At 39.6% G+C, this 23,895-nt stretch overlaps 1 long non-coding RNA gene across 1 annotated transcript in view; it reads left to right on the top strand.

Annotated features, from left to right (window-relative positions):
- The first annotated feature begins 11,380 nt into the window (after positions 1–11,380).
- The window catches only part of LOC144246345 (uncharacterized), a 53,355-nt gene continuing 40,840 nt past the window's right edge, over positions 11,381–23,895 (top strand). Inside the window, exons 1-2 of the long non-coding RNA XR_013340043.1 lie at positions 11,381–11,523; positions 14,253–14,317. This is a non-coding gene — a long non-coding RNA (uncharacterized LOC144246345). The remainder of the gene's footprint in view (positions 11,524–14,252; positions 14,318–23,895) is intronic.

Here is a 23,895-nt window from a genome sequence, read left to right as displayed (position 1 = left end):
GACGTTTGGCCAGATGAACACCTCTGTAGGTGCTGTAATTGATGATGTCTGTCTGGGCCCTGAATGTGTCTGAGCCCTAAATACACCTGGAGAAGGGGTCAGAGGGGTCTCAGAGGGCTCCCTGCGGCAATGCCCACCCTCTCTTGATGTCACCTCAGCAGCCCCATGGTTTCCAGCCCTGTAACTCCCATAGCACAGCACAGAACCTTCCTTTCCTCTGCAGTGCTGCCAGTGCTGTCAGTCACTGAAACTGAGAGGATTAGAAAAGAATAAAGAAAATCCCTTCTGCTTTTTGCCTTGGGGCAGCAGAGGACTGCAGGAATGGACACGCCAGCATCACCTTGATTTATAAAGTTGCATCCTAGTTGTTCTCATTTATTTAATCTTTTTGAGCCAGCTGGAAGTTGAAAGGTCTGCACTGTAAAGTTGAATTGTATACTTATAAGTCTAATTAAAAATAAAAAAAAGGAGATGCAAAAAAAGGTCTGGTTAGGATTTGTAAAATCTAAAATCTATTTTCATGTGACTGTAGATATTTCTATAGGAAGTGTGAGAAATAACAATGAAATGGGAAATAAAAGATACAGATAGGATTTTTTTCGAGTTTTTTGTTTTATTAGTGTTAGAGAAATATCAGAAAATATTTTTGCATGCTGTTTTTCTCTGACACATTCATGTTCAAGTTTTAATGTTGCTAACAGCCATTCTCTCAGCAAAAAATATTGTTGTGAATAAATTCTGTTGATGTTATTTCTTACAGTGCTAAAAGTCTGTCAAATAATTATGTTAAATACATACCTGTGATAAAGGATGAGTGGGATAGAATGCAGGTGACTGCATGGAAAATGAACTTTTCAGACTTTCACTCATACTGTTTCCTAAAAATTTTCTCTCAGACACTAGTACTGTAAACCTCTGAGATGCTCCTTATACAGCAAACACAGCAAAATAAAACTGAACACATCTCAAAAATAAGTGACTTTCTATTTAATAAGCATTCTTCACTTATTTCTCTGCCCCCAGAATGACACTTATCTCAAATGTAGAAAAAGTGAGATCCAGCACGACCCCATTTTACCCTATTTATGTTTATTTACACATGCTCCCCTACACAAATCCTTTCAGTTTCATACTGTCTGTTTTTAATGTGAAAGTTGCTACCATGGGAAACATGGTAAAATGGTATGACTTTATGATAAAATTTACCATTCCATAGAATCATAGAATCATTTAGGTTGGAAAAGCCTTCTAAGGTCAGAGTCCAACCATTAACCCAGCAATGCCAAGTCCTCCACTAACCCTTGTCCCCAAATGCCACATCTGCACATCTTTTAAATGCCTCCAGGAATGGTGACTGCATCACTGGTCTGGGCAGCCTCTTATTTTAGTATAGGAGACTTCTAATTATTTAAGTTTTTAAGGCCTTGACTTATTCAAATGAAATTAATTTTGTGTGTTTTGGGGATTTGGGGATGAGATTTGCAAGCAGATATTAAGGCTTTGAAGATATACAAATGTTATCTAATGCAAATTCCTCTGGTATTCATAAAATCTCATCTCACTGCACCTCATTTTGGATGTGTCTGGAACCTGCTGCTTCACAGTGTGGAATAAGCCTGGGGAAGCACCAATGAAATAATTATCTGCTTGCTAAACATTTCCTGCCTTAGCTGTGAAGCCTCATCCAAGTCTGCTTTGCCTGTGACCTTTCACAAATCCGTTTCTCCAGGGCTTTTTACACCTGATGGATGCTCCAGGGAGCTTGTGGCATGTTCACTCTGCACCTGCAAATCCTGCAGACAGAGAGATGGCAGCTCCCACACCACTGAGAGGTGCAAAGCCTGATTTCCCCCGGGTCCCTGGGTTTTGAGCTCCTGTTTGAGGACACTGTGAGAATAGGCAGGATTAACCTGATTAAAGACAGATATTTCTAATGGAGGCATATTTGTGAGCTACTCACCTGAATCTTCCTTTCTATGTGTCTGCCTAAGGATGAGGTGAAGAGACTTCTGAGGGTGCCTTTTCCTCCCCAAGGCTTCCAAAGGCAGCCTCAGGCAACCAGCTCAGGTTGAAATGTCTGTCCTGCAGGATTAGGAGAGGTGGATCCCATCTCTTCTCCTGTGTATGGGTCACTCTGTGGGGCTGCTCACATTTTCAGGGTTACTCATGTGCACCAGTGCTTCCTGCAAAGGCACGCAGGCAGATCTGCCCCTCTCGCTAGAAATGGGCTCATTTCTGCTGTGTTCAGGGCTGCTCAGAGAAATTGTGCAAGTCCCAAGCCTGGAAGTGTTCAAGGCCAGGCTGGGTGGGGCTCTGAGCAGCCTGGGCTTGTGGAAGGTGACCCTGCCCACAGCCGAGGGTTGGAACCAGAGGATTTTTAAGGTCCCTTCCAGCCCAAACCATTCTAGGATTCCATGTGGTATTTCCAATTTCTTCAGAGTGACCTTCCTTACTCTGAGAACTGCACAGAAATCTTAACCACCCAGAGCAGCTGCTGAATTTTCAGATTATATATTCAGTGCCTGATTAGATGTCTCAGATCTTGGTGTCCTCTTTCCTTTCTTGTCTGTCCCAAGATGATCCAATTTGACCTAGAATTTTGGGGCTTGCCTTTAAGGTCAGGCATTTTAAACTTAAGCATTGAATGCTTGCTATTCAAATCCCCCTGGATTGCCTGAAAACATAGTTTTTCAGGCTTCCCTGTAAGGAGTACAAAAGGTGGAAGAACTATAAAAAATGGCTCTTTTATATAAACTAGTGGATCAAACACAGCAATGGGTACATCAAAGTATTTGCATGCCTGATTTCTATTTCTCTCAGAACGAATGCAAGCAGGTAAACATTTTCCTAGATCTGGCCCAGAGGCTAAACAGATTTTCAAAGGATATATAACATTTAGGTGTTTTGTAAATAAACGGTCTTTATGTGCTGCTGCACTGAAGCAGCCTGTTTTTAATGTTCACATGTAAGAAAATTTCAACTCATCTTTTTAGTCACAACTGTGTGTGGTGGTAAGTTGGACAAGATGGCATCCCAAGGAGTCTAAATTACACAAATATTTCTAGTATGAAAGGCAAGTGGAAATAGAGCCAAGACACATCCTGGCACACAGACAATAAGTTCCAAAGTGACCTCGGAAGTTTTTTCATTCCTATTTCTGCTGCAGACAGAAACTATTGTGTTTAGATCAAATAAGGCAACTTAATGATATCTAATCAACAAAGAAGATAAGGAGCAGGCTACTGTACTCTTTCACCTTAAGACCTTTTTTTGATCCTACTACTGGAATGGAGAGGCCACATCAATTCGACTTAGTCTGGGATTACAAACTGAGTTAGTTCAAATTGCAACATATTTCTACCTTGTCCTTTCCCCTGCTCCGTTTGTGGTCAATGGCAGCTGTTCTTCATGGGCCTCAGCAGAAAAACGACTGTGTCCAAAAGCCAGCACACCACTTTATCTGTAGAATTATTTCTTGACACTTTTGACTTTAAAGTTTTGTGTGAATAATCCCCTATTCTGTACAAGAGGTTTCACAGGAAGTGTCTGAAAATGCCAGTACCTAAACCCTTATTTCCTGAGTTTTATTCCAAAGCCTGAAGTAACATTTTTCTAAGCACTCACCAGAGTGAACCTGCCTCAGGTCCTTCACTCTTGAGATGAACTGTTTTGCCAGGGGCTGTTTTTGCTATACTTGCAGTCAGCAGCATCCCAGGCTGGAAGAGTGGCAGCTTTCCAGGCTTCCAGCATGGATGGCTACACCTGATTGTGCAGCCTGTTTATAGGGAGGAGATGAGCTCCTAAGAGGTGTTTTTCTGACTGTTTGCAAAACTCAGTGATGGGAGGACTCATTTCCTAGACTTTATGAGTTAATTTGACCTCCTTTTGGAGGGGAGATATCTGTTCTGAATGTAGGCACCTGGGGTGTCAGACACCCAAATGCAGGCATGGAGCTGTTATAGGACGCATGAAAGCACGACGTGAACCACTGCTATCGCAAGGTGAAAAAGAGGAAGTTTATTTTTTGACTCTAGGATTTCTATTTTTCCAAAGGTAACAGTGGATTGGAGAGCGAATGTGTCACCTCTCCAGTGACATTGGACAAACTACTAATCCATCAAGTTTCTCTGCCTCTATGGAGGAATGCAAAACAACAGGTTGTTTATAGAAAGCTGTATGAGAAAGTCCTCTACAAGAATATAAACTTAGGAGGCTTTAGAAAATCCTAAGAATCAGGGCAACATGGAGCGACCTTTCAGATGCCCCAGAGCATCTGAACTACCTGCTTATATGCAATACATAGGAATTATCAGAGTCTAGAAGCCAGTCAGAATACTACAGAACTTTTTATTCATTCATTTGATTTTCCCCTTATCCTGCAGATATAACTCACCTTGAAATTAGTCAAGAGGAATCCTTGTGCACCTCTCTACAAGTTAGAACTATTATATAAATACAAAAATTAACTTCTGGTGTTCTTTTAGCAATGGAATGGACAGATGCTTTTGCTTTGGTTTTGGGATGTTAAAAAAAAATAAATCTCAGCCAACCAAAGGAGAAAAGCTCTTACCTATCTCTTTCTACCTAAGGCCTAACTCTTGGCTTCAGCCACATATACTGTTATGCCTTTGGTAAAAATCAATGAAGTCATGCCAGTTGACTTGATGGGGATATGCCCAAAGCTTAACTAGATCATTTACCTCAAATACAAGAAGACAAGGGCTGCATCTGTATATTTCAACCTTAAGTTCCCCAAGCACTAAATTAAATCATACAGCGACTAAGAATAGTTGTGCCATTAAAAATGTTCAGAGACAGTTAAAAACCCAACTGCTACCCATGACCCAAATTCAAAATGGCTTTCAAATTTATTTTAGGATGCAATATGATGTTTTTGATTCCCCCTTCCCTTGATCTGTTGTGTAAATTAGACCTGTGGTGGAGGAGCAGTGGAGATTTTGGTGACAGATGATGTTCCCAGAGAAGTCTCTGGGGTAAATTTCCCTCTAACTTCTAATGGTGTGACGTCAAAAGTAACCCTTAAACCAATTAATTGAATTACACAAGTAAGCTACATTTATATGGGAGTATAGCCTAGTCAAAATTACTTCTTAAATTGCACCTGGATAGCAGTGTTAATGAGGGCAAAAGAAATTTGTGGTACTAACAAGGGAGAAGCTTGATTAATAACTCATCCATAAAATGTGCATGCTATGAATGATAGTGAATTCCTTACAAAATTAAAACACAAATAAAAATTCCTCTATCTCTGCCCTCAGGGATGAGACCCATGACATTTAATCTATGTAATTGTCAATCTACCATGTAAACATTCTTTTAAAAGTCTTTAAATTTGAATTTAATTGCTACCAGCTCTTGATTACATAGAGACTACATAATCTATCATTGAATCAAATAATTATTATTACTGTTGGGAAACAGGGAATTATGCAAGAGCCTGAAGGAGAACTGCATGACAGGTGAGAAACAAACAAATGAGGGTGGGGTAATCAATCTCTGTACCATAAAATGCTAATGTTGTCCTAATAAATATGAATTTTCTTCCAATGCTTGATATGCTCCCTACCAAGCATGTCACTTAGCCTGTGGCATGCTTTAGTTTAGTTTAAAGTGGCACTACTATTAACACTTTAGCAAAATTATAATAGTTCCTTTTCATTTTCATAAAAGTAATTAAACTTATCAGTTTTCTTGTTATGCAACAAGCCAACCAATAAATGGACAAAAGAAGTTCAATTTGTGGTATTTTCGAATTAGCATCCTATGCACCAGGGATTATTCAGATATGAGATTCTGAATTAATGATTTTTTAAAAAATAAATTAAAAAAAGAAGAAATAAGAATGATATTGGAAGACAAGCATTCCTGTCAGTTCCTGCATTGATGAAATTATATTAACTATGCGATAGCTACTAATACTTCATTGCAAGCTCACAATTTTTTCAGATAAAGCTAACCTGTTGACTCCAGAAGGAGACAGAAATTTAAATTGCATTTAAATAAACAAATACCTTACCATGGTGAGGAGTAAATTGTGTGCTTGGATGGACTGGACTTTTCAAGGTACACTGAACCTAGAGGATGCACTGAATGGAAGGCTTCGTTCTTCTCGTGGAATGCAAATTAAAGAACTCTGAAAAGAACTGTGCCATGAAATCTGCTCAGAGATAAAGGAATGAGTGGGGAGAGGAAATAATATTCTTGGTGATTTCATAATTCATACTGGCCAAATTTCAACCTCCTCATGAATAGAAATGCTAAATATGTTTTAAAACCTGTCCTAATATATTATTCAGAGGCAAGCGTTGAAGTCTGAATTTGATTTATGATCACAAAGAATGAAAAGACAGAACGATAGGCAGCCCCCAAGGCTATTTTGTCCAGGCGATACATACCCCAGTCTGACTTGTAGTGCTCCATATGATGAGATTCCCTATCCTTTGAAGGTCAGGCTGGAACAAAAGTCCAGCAGGGATGTTCTGCTTATCTTCCAGCCATATGCTGGCCTGCAAGGGGGACACCTGCAAACTCAGCTGCCCCTCTCTATAACCAGGAGATGAAAAATAGAGAGGTGTGTGTTAAACTCTGTTGATTTCACCTCATTACACCTTGCTGCCAGAGGGGTTGGTTGCTCAGATGTGCTGTCCCTGTCCCTCTGCTGGCAGATTAGGGACAGGGACAAGGAAGCTGGGAGGTGGAAACCTACCAAACAGTATTTCTGATCCCAAGCTTCTGAGAGCTAGGAAAGCTCATGTGAATGTTGCCAAGTTTTCTGAATAGATTCTTTAAGACCTTCTCACTCAGGAAAGTGATCAGTGAAGATTTTCATTGTAGCAAGAATTTATTTTTCCTTTTTGTCCATGACTTTGTCATAACTCTTGATAGTGCTGTGGTAAGATGTGATATGGGTAACACAATCTTTCTTCTGTCACAAACTTGGTCTAGGACTAGATAGTCATAAAGGTTTAGACCTCTAAGTGTATGTTCCACCAAAATTTTCAAGTCTACTAGCTTGAAGTACTTTTACATCCTTGAATTTATTCAGGCCTGTGTACTTTAGGTGCCCATATATATGCACAATTGGACATCTCACAAGGTGTCTATTGGCCTGCTTTGCCCTTATTTTCTCAGTATAACAGCTGTTTTTAGCTGATCTTAGTCTTTAGAAAATGAGCAGGATAGAAATGATCTTTCTCTTTTTATACACATATGCAGGCAACACAGCATGAACAGGCAACAGGGCTTCTGTCGTTAACAGTGAACACAGTTCTTACACTTAATTGGATGATCACAATAATTGAAAGCAAGATTCTCTCCAATCAATACAATTTCTAAGCAAGTATTTTCTACTGCATTTTCAGATTTAATGAATTGGAAATGAAGCGACCCCTCTCCTTTGGGGATCTGCGATCTCAGTGAATACTGAAACAAAAGCACACGAAACACTTAACTTTTAAAAACCTTTATGGAGTAAGGCTTTGTTTTCACTCTCTGGCCACATCTGATGGCAAATTGCATTTTTATTAATTTATGTTCTTTAATATTGTGGGCAGGAAGACAAATAACTGTCTCAGTATATAAACACTTTCCTGGAAATGAACAGATGAACAGATTTCAAACCCAGTTTCCCTCATGTTCGTCTAATTAGCTTTCTTATATGAGAGGCTGTGGTATTTCGACAAGTGAAAGATGCTGATTTTCAAGAGAAAGTTTTCAGCTAGCTCTTAAATAAATCTGTTATCTTGTTTTGGAGACATATGTATCAAACTTTATAGTCACCCAAATTCCTTTAATTCCTCGGTATATTTAAACGATATAATCATTTAGGTTGTAAAAGACCTCAGATAATTAAGTCTCAAGTAGCTGGACCCGTGTGACTCATGCAAAGTAACACATGAAGACAGAATTAAAATCTGGATTTTGGAATCCTAGTACAGTGTTTTACTTATCAGGAATCTTGGCTTCTCTTTAAACCAACACCTGGGTTTTTCTGCAAGCCTCTAACACCTCCCAGACCTGCAAAAGTGTAGCAACTACTGCCTGTGCACTAAACTGAAGTGACAGAGAACACAATCAAAACAGCACATTGTCAAAGAAATATTTGAACATTTTGCAATATTTTAAGAGAGCAAATAAATCTGTTTTCCCACAGCTGAAATGATTACTCACCCCACCACAAGTTTTGATGTCTGTTTTAGTGATAATCTCTGCTGCTTTGAAATACACAAAATAATGAACAGCTGCTCTGGCTGATGAAATGCAGAAGCAAAGTTGAGGTACTAATCTCTCACAAAAAATGTTTATTGCATCTGGAATAAAAAAGAAATAAGGGATTATTGTTGATGCAGAAAAAAACCATAATAAAGATAAGAACAAAGTAAATGCATTCATCCCCCTCCTTCCTGAAATCTGATGCTACCTTTGTAACACATTTGGATGGTATGCACATCCACGTGGTTCTTGGGGGAGGTTGAACTGCTTCACTTTCCAGTGCTGTGTTTTGATGCAGTGCCTTTACCTGTCCTGGTTTCATCTGGAGAACAGTTAATTTTTTTCTTAATAGCTGGTCCAGTGCAGTGTTTTGGGTGTAGAGTGAAAATGATGTTGATAACACACTGATATTTTAGTTGTTGCTCAATTGTGCTAAATTGAGGGCTTGTCATTTTTCCATGCTCTGCCAGTGACCAGATGTATTAGAAACAGGGGAGGAGCGTGGCCAGGGCAGAGAACTGGAACTGGAACTGGCCAGAGGGATGTTCCATGCCATACCACACCATGCTCAGCCTAGAAACAGGGCGAGTTGGCCAGGGAATGACAATTGCTGCTCATGGGTGGGCTGAGCATTGACTGGATCATGGTAAGTAATTCTATCATTGGTCACTTGTTCACCTCTCCATTAATATGTCATTATCATTACTATAACTACTAGATTTGACTTTATTTCAATTTTTAAATAATTTTTATTTCAACTCATGAAATTTACCTTTTTCAAAAATTTTCCTCCCCATCCCACTGGGGAGCCAGTGGACAGCAGGGTGAGTGGCTGCATGGTACTTAGTTGTAGCTAGGGTTAAACCACAACTCTGGACTCAAATTACCTAATGGCTACGTTTTTTGAGCTACAAGTGTACTATGTCTGTTTTTCTTTTTATACCCATTAATTATTGTTATTCTACCCAAAGCTTGCACACTGTTGAGCAGAGGAGTGTGCAAATAATCTGCAAGGAAATTACTTGAAGAAGAAAGAAAAAGAAGCAAAGGCCTGTGAAATTAACCTGGCTGATCTAAGCCACTCCTCATAAGGTTTCCCTTTCCAACCCTTCACCATCTTGGTGGCCCTCCTTTGGATATTCTCTAATAGCTCAGTGTATTTTTAATGTTGTGGTGGCCAAAACTGCACATTGGCCTTGAGGTGAGGCCACCTCAGTGCAGAACAGAGAGGGACAATCCCCTCCCTTGCCCTGCTGGCTCCCCATACAACCTGTCCATACAACCAGGGTTTCCCTGTCCCAGGTGCAGAATCCAGCACTAATCCCTGTTAAACTTCATGTGGTTTTAAAGGGTCTGACACCCTTTGTGGAACAAGTTCCTGCTCAGAGGGCAGAGGTTACAACAAACTCAAGTGCTGAAGTGAACACACTGACTCGTAAAACTCTGCAGACATTTCCTTGCTCAGATGCAGGGCCCAGATGGATTTGGATTCTTGCTGATCTACAAGAAATTCTCACAGTTTTCAGCTGGCAAAGGTACACTAGGTTCTTCCTGCCCTCACAGTTTGCTGGGAGAGGTGGAGGTAAGAGATGGGCACAGTGCAGATCCTTGCCATCCTTTTAGCTGGTTTAAGAGTCTGTTGGTGTTTAAGAGTCTTGGTTAGTTCATGCTGAGCAATCAATTCAGGCAGAGGGCTGTGACTCCTCTCTTTTGCTGCACTGAGCAGGAACTGGCTACAGGGAAAAATCTGTCTTGTGGTTACCAAGCCAGGGCAGTGGAAGTGAATTTGCAAATGATGACTACTTTATTTGAGAATTTGATTTATAATCCTTTTTGTTACATTGTTTTAAAGAAGATAGTTCACATATAGTTCACGTATAAATCTTTATAGAGCCATGAATGTCCTCTAAATCATCTGTGTACATTATGAGTCCTGCAGAGAAACAGATACTTTAAGACTAACGTCAAAGTTCCATTTAGAAAGCTCTATGTGCATATTTTATACCCTTATACCTACTGATTTATTTGAAAACAATTGAAATAATGTAAGAAAGAGAAAAAAAATAACACCAATGCTTTTTAGAATAAGAATTGACTATAAAAATATCAAGAAAACATTGTTAAACTTGATATTTTATCCAGGATTTTAAACCCATCAGGATTTAACATTTATTAGGGATTAATGGAAGGATAAGGTGAAACATGATGGTGATTCAGCCGGAAGCAGGGCAGTTGTCAGAGGATGCTCTCTGTGCATGTGTGTAACACATCACTTCCTAGAATCAATCAAAAGTGAAGGCCATGAAAAACCAAATCCCAAATAGCATGGTCTTAACTGCAATAGGGCTGGGACAGAACCACAGGTTGTGCGAATTTGCAAAGCTCAGTGATTTGCTGAGTTACAAAACCAGGGGGGTCTACCTATTTGCAGATTATTTTTTAAATATGTATTTGCAAATAACAGAAGTGCTAAGTTAAGTGTGCCTGATTTTCTTCTCACTTATGTCAGTGCCAATCAGGGATATCTTCACTGAATTTACTTAACACACTTCTTTCTGCCCTCTGGCTTTCCTGTAGCTAGTCCTAATTAGAATTGTGCAAAGGGCTGGCTGGGCAACTCATTCTCTAAAAAAATAAGATTAAAGAAATAATAAGAAATCTTAGATTGAATAAAGGAGCTGAGATGCCATTTTGTGCCAAAGAGGTCTTTGGCTTGCAACTGAGAACATGTTTATCTAAGTAGAAAAGACTCAAATTACTTTCAGGTTTGAGTGGTGTAAGCAGAGATTCAGAGAGGTCCTGTCTGCGCTCCAACTCAGGTAAGAAGAAGTTTGCATTGGATCTCCCAGACCAGACAATGCATGCACCTCCAGCATCTGAGTTGTATGCAAAAACTGGGAAAACCTGCTTTGGTTTTATTAATAGCACCTATTTCTTTACACGTTGTCTCCCAGAAAATAATGTGTTATTGTGGAAATGTCAGAACAAAATATTTCAGTGTTCTAAAAAGATTTTTGCTTCTGTTTGTCTGGGTTTGTTGTAGCAGTGATGGTTTGGTTCATTGAAAACCTCTTTCACGTAGGACAAATAAGTAATTTGCTAGGGCTGTGTTTTGTTTTTTTTTCCCTCCCCCCCCCCCCCCCCCCCCTTGAGTAATAGCAATTTGCATCTGTGTAAAGCAGAAAAAAAAAAAGTCAGAGCAATGAGATTATGCTGACAAGTGCCTGATACAAACAGGAGGAGAATGGGAACTGACTGACTGATGGAACCAGACAGTATCTCTCAGCTCAAGTAAGTAACGGTCTATTATTCCTGGGCTGCTGCATCAGCAAACCAATTAAATTAAGGAATTCTACAGACTTCCCACATAGTTAAAAGGAACTAAACCAGATTGAATGTAGAGCATTACACACCAGGGGAGGAGAATAAGAAGGGTGGGGTTAGAAAATGAAAATCCTAGCGTACAAAACAAAGAGAAATAAAATGCTCAGCCAAGGAAATTATTATTATGATAGTGAAAAAGAAATGCTATTATTGCTTGGAGGTTTTCAATTCTATTTTATGAACCCTGGTTTGTATTTATGACCTTCTGAGATCTCTGCTAAAATAACTGTGCTCAATTCTCCATGTACCATGAAGTGTTTTCTTAGACCATTTCTGCCTCTATGGTTTGAATCTGTTGTTGGTTGTAAGGGTGGGGATACAGAAATATCTGGCTGTTCCATAAATAAATACTGTACTCCCTGTTTGTGAGGACTGACCAATACCAGCTTTTCTCTTTGAGATGTGAAGCTGCAAGTGTCTGCCTTCAAGCTGCATGACTCCTTCTGGGACTTCTCTGAATCCAAGTAATCTTGAGCAATGGATTCATTTGATGGTTAACAGTATTTCTGCCAAGAAGAGATTTGTCATATCTTTAGGCTAAGAGGAGGAATTCTGCAGTACTAGCTAACTCCTCTCCACAGGGAAAATCAGCATATTCTTCTGGATATGCTGCAGTCCTATAATCAATATATTTGTTCACATTTAATGCTACATGTGAAAACCAGCACGGTTTGAAAGCAGCTGCAAGCAAACAGTGACCTATATATAGGATTTGTCTTCTTTCCAGCTTTATTCTTAACATAGTTCATGTGGAATTAATTGTAAATAGCTGGATTTGAAGGTGTCTTTTTTTTTGTTTTGTTTTGTTTTTTTTTTTTTTTTTTTTTTTTTTGAGGAAAGTTGACATTTAAATCTTATTCTGCCTAGCTAGTCAATAATAAGCTTCTTAGCTTCTGAAACTTGGACAGATCTATAGCTTCAGCAAACTTTCACATTGCCATTTTTAAATTCACATCATATATTTCACAGATCTTCTCAACAAAATTTTTAGACGTGCCAACGCGATTTAGAAGTCTAGAGTATATTTAAATATGACTGAAGCATTTGAAAAAAACAAACCCCAAAGACTTCCAGTAAGATTTAGACCATCCTCAAGTTAATTTCTAAAATGTCACATGTGCTTGGATGTAAAACTATCCAATGCTCTGATACATATGACAGAGATATTAATCTTAAGAGACCATGTTCTTAAACTAGTGGATGATTCAAGACATTGATAACTCAACTTACTGCTGCAAGAGCCTGTCTATATGTGTAACAGCACATATATTTGTGCTGTTCAGTATATGAAAAATCACTGAAACACTCACAGTGTTTCAGGAAGATCCCTGAATCTTGTGGCTGCACATCACCTGGGGTAGCAAACAGAGCACAGGCGTCTAACCCAGCCCAGTGTAGCAGCAGTTCTCACATACCCACATACAGGGATAAGGAGCAAGAAAAAGAGTGTTTCTGTTTTCCAATAGCTTGATTGTATTCAGATGAGCTACAAAGGTTGTTCAGGCGCAAATGTCCCCATTTGCTGGGAGAGAAGAACTTAGAGCTGTCATGTGTGAGGAATTTTCAGTGCCATCAGGAAAGGGATCTCTGAACTCCACCTTCTGAGGGTTGTTTGCTGCAAAAGGGACCACTAAGAGATGACTGAGATGGAAATAAAAAGCTGGGAGAAGCCTTCAACTCAGGTAGATAAAGCAGATCTCAACAGAACCCTTATCCCAAAACTTGCCTTGGGGATGGGGATCAGTCTTTTCACAAAGAAGTCGAGTTTGTTTTGAGGTGTCTCTTCTATCTCCATTGATGGTTTCCAGGCTGCTTGGTTAAAGACCACCTCCAGTGAGTGCTGAGCCAGGGAAATTCTCCTTCAGAAATATTTTTTTTTCTTTTTTTCACTTCTTTTGTTCTTTCTTGTTTAGGACTTAGCTTGATGAAGGTTGGGACTAAACCTGCAAGCTGTCTGCTGGTCAGTTCCACAGCTGCAGTAAGACCTGTAAAATGATCAAACATATCAAATTTCTCGCAGTGTCCGCAAAGACTGCTGAAGCTCACAGCTCTTGGAAAGGCTTTCAAGGACCCTGGAAGTCCTGAAGTTCCTTGAATGGAGCTAGGCTTTTAGAGTGAACTGCAGAAAGCCTCAGTGGCTGCAAGCCCACTGAAACCTGAAAGTGCCTTTTTTGCTAACTGCTCCAGACTCTCAGATCCTGGGAGTCTGTCTCATGGCTTCAAGCCACAACAAAAGAGCATAATCCACCTGGATGTTTTAACAAAGCTGGCTGTTTAGAAGTCACAAGGTCTAGGAAGACTGTCATATTGAGCTCTAGAGGTTTCCTCCTTACAACAGGATGTTTGGGCAAAATTTCTGAACCTCAGTGAGTACTAAAAACCTATTTAAACACCAGGCCCAACATTTTATGGTAAAACTGGACTGCATCTAAATAAGTTGCAGCTGCCTCTATAATGCTGCCTGATGTCTTTCATTGGATGTTTTCAAAACACTTATTCCAATGGAAAAGAGTTGGATATATACAATGTGGGATGAAAAGACTGTAAACACTAAGCTGACCTCCTCTTTTAGTTACCTTTGTAATTTATGCTTAGTGCTAATTAGTTCTAAAAATTCCCATATTTTTTACCTGCAGGATGTTTTGGAATTCCCTTTTCCTGTAGATATTTGAATTGGATGACTACTCAAATTGACCAGCATGTAAGTCTCTGAACTGTTCTGAATTAATGGGAATGTGGACAGAAATCTGCACTTATGTTTTTTGCTCAAAGTTAATTTGCACAGCTTTTATCTTCCTGAGATCTTTGCTGAATTTAGGTTTTAGAATCACAGCTAATCCTGTAAATAATTTCAGATACAGTGAAGATGACAAAATCATTAGGAGTAGTCAGCAAGACATCACCAAGTCATGCTTGCCCAACCTCTGTGGTGAAGTGGCTGACCTCTTGGATGAGAGGGAGGCAGAGGGCATTGCCTGAACTTCAGGGAGACCTGTGGTGATGCCTCCCATTAGACCCTCACAGAGAAGATTTTGATGTACAGACTGGGGGAGCGGACAGTGAGTTGAAAACTGGCAGAATTTCTGGGTCTAGGGAGTGGTGATTCACAAATCTAGCTGGAGACAGTGGCTAGCAGAGTTCCTCAGTGACCAGTACTGGGTCCAGTCCTGTTAAACCTCTGGGTGATGGGGCAGGGTGTAGTCTCAGCTGGTTTGCTGGTGATACCAAACTGGGAGGAGTGGCTGTTACACCAAGGGTCATGCTGCCATCCAGAGTGACCTCAGCAGGTTGGAGAAATGGGTCAACAGGAATGTCATGAGGTTCAACAAAGGGAATTGTGAAGTCTCAGACACCTGGAGGGATCACCCCCATGCACCAGTGTATGATGGTGGCCTCCTCAGGTGAAAGAAGCTTGCCAGAAAAGGACCTGGAAGTCCTGGTGGACACCAGGTTCAACACAAATCTCTCAGTATCTAAGTAAATATCTGTACAGATTCCAATTAGGTATCTCTTATAAATCCCACATTTTTTTATAAGGTAGGTGTAAATTGACCTGAGGGCCATCATTCAGTTCCCAAACCTAGTTAATACTGTACTGCATCTTGGGTTTCATATACAGCTCTTCTGAATTGGCTGTTAAGTCCTCCTACAAGTTTTTAGAAGAAAGGACCTTTTCTTAATAAAAAAATACTGATCTGAAAAAGTTTCATAATATTTTTTAGGGTAGAATAACTTCACCTGGGCATGTTCCAAGGAAAGTCTTCTTGGACGAGTTTCACTTTTTAAAGTGAAGAATCTCAGTGCAAATCTGTTTCATCATCTCAAATTTAAAGACCATTTACATAAAGTTAATCAGGGAAAGGACAGAGTGATCAGGATTGCAAGTGTCTGAAAATAAAGATAAGGCCAGATCTAGATCTACTGGCGTGAGCTTTCTGTGTGGTGCATCTCAGACGACGGAAAGCAGCTGTAAAGTGGTACAGCCAGCATTTGTGATTCACTGCGTCAGTGGAGCAATGCCAACGAGTTCTGGTGTGTCAACAAATCCAGGGCAAAGTGGCAGCTGCATCCTCCTAGACAGATAAAGCTTCTTCTGCTGCAAGTAGTGTGAAGGAAACATTTGCATGTACATAGAAGGGCGTTTGTTTGCATGTGTACATGCATGGGTGTTTACACGTACACACGCACAATTCTGGGAGTGTGGTGGGCCTGGTAACACCATCTGGTGTTAAATTTACCCATCATCTCTGCTGATAAGAGCAGTTGCCTACAGTCTTGCTAAATGTTAGTCAGAAAGCTGAAGTCCTCCACATCATCAATAATCCTTTTTGGACTCAGGCAGAATAAAGGAGGAAAATTACAAACAAAACAAAACAAAATCCAGATGCACATATTAGGTAAAAAATTCTTGTGTGTCCGGGCATGTGGAGGATTGTTTGGGCATGTGGAGGATAGACTGGAACAAATTGTCTCTAAGTGGATGCTAGGACTGAGAAGTTGTGTAAAATGAACAAAGTACCATGAAGGGATGGAGATTCAGGGAGTGGGACAGTTTGGAAAATTGTAGCAAGTACATTTGTTGGTGTACATGGAGGTAGCATGAAAATCTGGACTATATATTGATAGGATGGTTTAGGGCTGCAGATAAAATGGAATAAGATCTAACATAAAAGCACAAAAAAGAAAGATCTTAGGGCAGTAGGGAAAAATACAGTCATAGCAGGGTTTCAGGCAAAAAGATTGGCCCAAAAGACCAGGAAGGAGAAGGAAGTGTGGGGGTAGGTCAGTACTGGATGGGCCTATGGTGCAATAACAGCCTTCAGTTGGGTTCAGATATGTGAGAATGTACAAAAAGAGAGAAGTCTCAAGGAAGAGTAAAGACAAAACTGACTGGCCAAAGAGATAGGAAGTGTTTGGGTCATACTTGTTTGCTGTGTGGGAAATGATGGAAGGGACACTGAAACACAAATTATCCTTGCTGGAACTGAAGTAAGCTCAGGAGAGAATACTGCTGCTAATTTCAGTTGCTAGGCTCAGAACAATCTCTCTTAATCATACATGAACTGTTGGTTCTTTTCTCTGAGACTATTAATTTGATCATCTCCTTGTAGATTTTCTTATATACACTGAGTAGAAGAGACCAAATTTCAAAACCCTCCACAAAATATTCTAGAACTATCCAGTCTTTCTAAAAAATACGTTCTTCATGTTTCTTTTCCCCCCTCATATTGAACAACAGTATTCTCAGCACAGGCTTAGCTGTTTTGATCTAAAGAAATTAGTTCTGACTCTGCCTGGATAGCCCTAGCAGGGAAAAACCCTTAATCAAGATGTTTAGCAAAGTTATGGGAGACTAATAAAAGATCCTGAAAGGGGGAGTATCAAACATCACTAATTACAGGAAATGCTGGAATATTTATAGACACATACAGAGATATTTGTAAAACAACCTCTAGGCTTTAAACTTTCCTGGCCTAATCTCAGCGGAGAGACCCTTTCAAGTGATAACCTAAATATTTTGGTTCAGTATGTTTATAAGCAACCCATGGATTTCCTTGAAAAAACTTAATGGATTCTGGCACATACTTGGGGTTGTGGCTGGCTGTACATTTTATTCATTAGGGAGTATATTTTGCTATGAATACTTTCTTTATTTGTTTGGAAAAAACTGCATTTTGACTTTGATTTTTGAAAGATAAAGCTGATGGAATAATTTACAGTCAAGTTTTATTATCTGCTGGAGCTTCAATTAGTGCCTAATCCAATGATTGCTGGAAGCATTTTTGATTCAGAAACAATTTATTTACTCATATTACCAACAGTGTGGCACTTTGGGGAGTTCTTTATAGCAGCACTCAGAGAAGTCACACTAGAAGAAAATTTGGCTTGATTTAGGTTTTTGAGCATTAGAATCCTTCACACTGACCTAACAATTATTCAGGGTAATTCAAAACATATTCAAAATAGCTGTAATTTCACATTCAACCCTAAAAGCTGCATTTAGGTTTGGTGTATGGTATGGAAACACAAATCACCAACTATGGAAAGGCAGTGATATTGTGGTGATGACCAGGTGTTTAATGAAACAGTAGTTTACAAGCAGAACTCTTATTCACAGAAATTACTTTCATTTTTCCAATTATATAAGAGCTGGAAACCTGTTGTTTTAAACATTAAATCTTATTATAGATTACAGTGGATTACAGAAAAAAGAGCTTGCTTTCCCTCTACACTCAATTTGCCTTCTGGTAGGAAAGGACTGCTGTTACTCACAGACATCTAAGCCGTGATTATGATGCCCATGGATCTGTAAACTCCTGTTCAAACCCAGGCAGCAGGAAAGGGACTGTTTTCATTCATCTGGCTGCAGGTAAAGGCTATACTCCCTGCTCTTTTTTGCACATCAGCCTGTGCCCTAGGAACAAACACTGCAGCTGGAAACAGCTTCAGGCAAATACTCCAGACTTTGACATTTACTGAGGTCTTGAAATGACCTCTTAGGTCATGAAACCTAGGGATAGAAAAAAATATCCAATATTAAAATGCTGCCTTCTTGGACAGTCTTAACCACTCTACTGAACTTTGTGACAATGTCTCTTTACACCATCTGAAATCTTGGACCGTGGTCTTTTAGGGTGGGCATCAGTTTCTCTAAATTGATTGCTAAGAGGAAGCACAGCACTAGATTTGCTGCTATTCAGCCAGGTATTTATCATGATACTCTACTTCAACTGTGTCCTGCTTCTGCTTGGCATCATCTGAATACTTCTTTCTACCTCAGATAAATAAATTGCTGTCATCTTGGAGATTTAGTTGCAACTGCAGTTTATAGGTAAAAAAATAATACCTTGCAAGCAAATTTTTTTAAAGCAAACAACCCCCCTAAACCCTTATAACACTCTCAGATTATGAACCTAAGGAGAAATTTATTAGAAATAGTAACAATTAGCAGTAGTGAAAATACTGCATCTTGAAAATATTATAGGTCCCCTACTATTATTTAAGTCAAGCAAGTATAGGAAAAAAGCAGGTATTGGTGTTTCTTTTACTGCTTACATGAGCCATAAAATAAAATGTTTGGAAAATACCCATATTAAATGACAAATGAAGTAATTTAGAGCACAAATAATACTTTATTTATCAGATGTGAAATAATATAAATCAACCCTTACAACTTCTGTATCAATCTGCTCTTTGGAGTAAATAGAAAAATAAAATATTTCCTTAAAAGCACTCAGATGATTTGTTTTCAGGGCTCATAAACATCTTTTATGAACAGCAGTTTAGTAATACCTAATGTTAAGTAATACCAGTGGTGCTGTAACTAATCTAGACTATGCATGCCAAAAAAATAATGTTTAGAGAGTTTTATTAGACTGATCTAATTGAAAAATGAGATTTGCTGTGGGTCACAGAAACAGGGTGAAGCTTGTCTACTTTTTTCCAAACTGATGTGATGCTATTGTATATACTGCTTTAAAAGGCACAAAAATGCCAAGGGCAAGCAAAATGTCCCTGGGCCTTTTGAGGCTGGCTCTTGCCTTGAGCTCATGTGTGCACCCAGAGGATGCCACAGCAAGTTTGCACCCATTCCCAGGGGTGCTGGGCCACCTTCCCCTTGCACAGTGCAGCTGCACACGGGATGAATCTCCTTCCAGGAGATAGATTCCAGGAAAAGTGAGTGGAGTTTCTCCTTTCATGTTGGTGCTCTCAGAGACCTGAGTGAGCAGGGTGGGTAGATTGAACCCCTTCATGCTTGGAGGAGTGCAGTATTTGAATATCTGCTATGCCATTTTCTGATACTTAAAACCACATTCTGTCATGATACACACATAGGCTGGTTGTAGTCAGACTTTTTATGTACTGTGGTAAAATTTCATCATTAACAGAATCCCTTGCTACTCTACATTCTCCTGTCCATCTACTGATTCCTGCCCTACATCTTATCCTTTATGCTTGTCAGCATCTATACAGCAGTTATCATGCTGAAATCGGGGTCCATGATTATGTTTCTGACCTCAAAGACTTAAAAAACAGCCCTAACACTGGTTTTAAAGGCACTGTGGTGGTTTCAATGACTTACTGTGCTGGAAAGTCTGAAGCAAAAAAATAGCCATGCTACCCAAGATAGGTAGACTGTTACTCTGGGAGTAGGATTCAACTCATTTTAAGACAGATTAATAGTACGAAAGATGAATCACATTCAAAACCTTTCTCTCCTCTCCTCTCCTCTCCTCTCCTCTCCTCTCCTCTCCTCTCCTCTCCTCTCCTCTCCTCTCCTCTCCTCTCCTCTCCTCTCCTCTCCTCAGTATGAAAAAGATGTTTAAAATGTGTCTTACCTAGATGCCACTGATATCTGTTGTGTCTTTTGTAATTTATTACATACAGAGCAACATATGTCAGCTCCAGCAAACAAGATATTTATTTATCAAATAAATGAATAAATATATCCATCACTCTTCTTTGAAAAATACTGGGACATTTAAGTCAGGCACTTGAAAGCAACATTATAGTAACAGAAACTGTAAGCGATAGCAATAATGCTGGAAAGCTTTTATCAAATTAAGTGAAGGGTTTGGATCAGCTCCCAGCAGCTGCAGCTTCATTTCTCAGAAAGCAGCAGCTGGTTACCTGCAGCACCTTTCCAGCAGAGTCCTCATGTCCTGAATGGATGCTGGGAATTGCTTCCAGGCACTGATCAGTCCTGTAGATTAAGACAGTCTCACACAGCTGGGCATGGGTATGGATTAATCCTTTCATTGAAACACTGGGATTTAAAATAGTAGCTGCTAATTTTGGTTGGCAGTATCTTGGCAGAGAGGAGATAGGCAGATCCCTTCTCCTCCATTAGTTCTTGTTTCTCCTGTTTTATTAAAACAGCTCATCATATTTGTAAGCTTCAATGAACAATTCTTCTTAACATACTCCCACACAAGGATCCATTGAACAACTTGAATTGTCTCAGCTATTTTAAGGATAAACATTTCTTCAGGAGTGCTCATGAAACCTACAATTGCTGAAGTTTTCAAACCAATAAATATCACCTTCTTCAGTCCATTACAGGGGGTAATTTCTTTGCTACTAGCACAGATATAAGTTAGGAGGAATAATTTAAAAACAGTGTCAGAAAACTAGGGTAGTATAGTAAGACCTTGGCTTGGGAGTGTGTTAAAAGTTGTGTTCATTCCTGGAAGGAATATTAAATTAAAAAAATATTAATCAGTTACTAATGATACAAGTAACCTTCAAATTGAAGGAATCACCTTTCTCTGGATTTCTTATGAGTTCCTTATTTTTCACACTACTTAAGCACAAACAATATTTATCTAAATCAGACAAGATGCTAAAAGAATTATAATGGATAATACAGTGAGAATTTAGTAAATAATGATTATGTAGAGACCAATTTCCTGAAGTGCTTTGCTCCCTCAGGCTTATTCCTGCTTTAAAATAAAATTCAGGGGTGATTTGGGCTTTTGGGAGCCTTGCATCTCTAATAATTTGTGGGAGTAAGGCTCCTCCATCTCTGAAACTGTATTGCATTCCAGCTGCCTTAGGTAGCTCTAATGTAATTTGCTTGGATGCAAAAAGGAGTGTAGTAGGTTTGCATGGCAGTTTGCCTGGACTAATATAGCAACTTCTAGATGTTAATTAGTCACAGTGGAGCTCCACAATACAGCCTGTTTGTTAAGCACTTGTTCAGGTATCTTCATGCTGCACGGCTTTATGGCACATAGGTATAAACCTGGGTGCTTCTAAATTTGTAATTTCTTGCCTGAGAGAAAACTGATGTAGAAATACTCACGCAGATTCCATGTTTTGTAGCTGCCTGCTGATTTCCAGAGCAGGTGCTCTCAGTCAGGACCAAACCTTCCCTGCAACACCTCACTCCATCAGCAGGGAACTTTTGACAGGACTGGGTGTGAGATGAAACACTTTTTAGTTCTTGCCATACCATGCTGTTAAAATGAGAGTCATAAACCCCAACTCTGTCCTACATTGCTCTGTTGATGTTGCAGAACTAACTTATATGAAGCATAATTTAAACATATTTAGAGGAAAGGTTGCCTTGAGTAAATGAATCCCAGCAGAAGCTGTAGGAAGAACCCTCCATAAATCCTTTCTTTGTATCTTATAACTTGGGGAATACCTGTAGGCTTCCTTCAGGCCTGTGCTCAGCATCCAATTTGGTAGCAGAGCTGCAGATACTGTGGGAAGCTGTTGAAATCAGGCTGCATCCAGTTTTATTCCAGTTCAGCTGTGTTTGGGGTGGTTCAGTTAGGAGTTCAGCTTCTCCACTGGAGTTATGGTTAAATACAAACTCAGAGAACCAAAAAGTGACCCACATTTTCCACTCCTTTTTTCAGCTTCCAAAGGCCTCATCTGTTGCCTTTCCCTGTTCATTAAGCTATGAATAATAACAGGTGTAATGCTTAAAAAGACAATATTTTGAGAAAGAGAGGGCAATTTCTATTTGGCCCTTTATCTTGTGTAATTCCACGTTTCTCTTCTCTGTGTGTGTAGCTCTGGTGAAAGGTGCCAGACTGACATGCTTGGGGAATGAATAACTCTTTTTATGCACAGTTGGTGTCTGAGTACATCAGAGGTTTTGGGTTAGCAAATCTTCTTAATCCTAAGAAGTAAATCGCTAAAAGATGTTGTTGGTAAATATTAATTATTTTCCCTGAGATGGAACTCAAAATCAGAGAGGATGGAGATAAAGAAATATGGGCATGCCTGATAATTCTGAACATATCACCAGGAAAGGCCTCTCTTCCAGGTTGATAAGGAAGTGCCCCGATCTCTCATCTTGATTTGAATATGTCTACCAATTTCCTGTCAAATGTCACAGCCTCCAACCACTCTGCAGCTAACCCATGCAGTACAAACACACAACTGCAAAAACTTAGCCTGCAGCTCCTTGGTGGTGCATTTCTTTTGAAGACAAAACAACTGTGACAGTTTTTCTTAAAATGTGAATTTTCTACTCATGAAAAACAGCAGTTCGGATTTCTAAAAATAGCTGTCAACTTTGCATGCCAGAGCTGAGAGGTCTAAAGGAATGTGCCAATTAATTGACTAGGGAACTTAAAAATGGAAGCCTGTCAGATGGATGTGTCTGGACCATAGATCAGGAGGAAAGGAAGATGGAGAGCAATGTGTGTGCTGGCATTTCTAACCAATCATGCAGCTTGGGGTGGGCATTCTGAGCCAGGTGATACTAATGGGGAAGGAGCTATTGCTCCCCATCCTCTCTCCTTTCCCAGTCTTAACTGACTCATTGCTTTGGAAATTCTTGGCTAACATATTCATTCATTTCTCACAGAAACTAAGTGTTGCAGCTAGAAATAAAACAGAAGATGGCTAGTAGTGACATATCTGTGGAGAATTCATAATGCATGATTTCACGTCTCAGAAACTTCAGAAAAGTTATAATTTATTCCTTTTCCTGCTCTGCAATATGTCTAATACTTCTGGTATAAAAACCTACGTGATCCAACTGCTCATGTTGACAGCACTATTGAGAAATGTTTAGTGGTTATGAACTCTTCACCCCAGCATGCATAATACCCAGAACACTGGGACCAGCTGCACACCTGATAGAGGAAGGATGGGCCACCCTCAACACAGCAGGGAGTATGAAGATTGATTTGTTTGGTGTCTGTGCCCTTAACATTCTCCCTGTGCAGCTCACACAGCTTCTAGCTCCATCCCGATTCCTCTACAGGTTGGAACAGATAGTGTTAAGTGGCTCTGGCTTCCCTCTCTCCCAGTGCCTAAGAAGCTGAGTTTTACCATGGTGGTGGATCTCTGAGTCTCTTACCTAGCTCTACCAACATTTTTAATCAAATGCTTGTAAATCTATCCTTGGACTAGAATACCACTTGTACTCCAGTAGAATTAAGCAGCTTTTTAGCAGACAAATTTAGCATCTCATGTATTAGATTAATGTTATTCTGAGCAGGTGCCAGAATGTTTTTTTCATGTCAAACACTTGGACAGCTTAAGACTACCTTTGGTGACGATTCATTGTCTTTCAGCCCAGAAAATCTCCAGCACAACAATTTCTCCTTGCAAAACTGACTTTTTAAGAGAAGCTTTTTACAATATGCATCTACCCTAGATAGGTAGCTTTGATATCACCTCCAAAACAAATTCCACATCAACCCCAAATATTTTGAATGCAAAAATTCTTTACGCCAGTAGTGATTGATGGTGTCTGAATGCAGGTACCCTTCTTCTCTATGTCTTCTTTATGTTCAGGTGATTGCATTGCTG

The sequence above is a fragment of the Lonchura striata genome, chromosome 5 (genome assembly GCF_046129695.1).
Source record: "Lonchura striata isolate bLonStr1 chromosome 5, bLonStr1.mat, whole genome shotgun sequence".
NCBI classification, from domain to species: Eukaryota; Metazoa; Chordata; class Aves; order Passeriformes; family Estrildidae; genus Lonchura; species Lonchura striata.
This window is presented reverse-complemented; position numbering and strand designations above follow the sequence as displayed.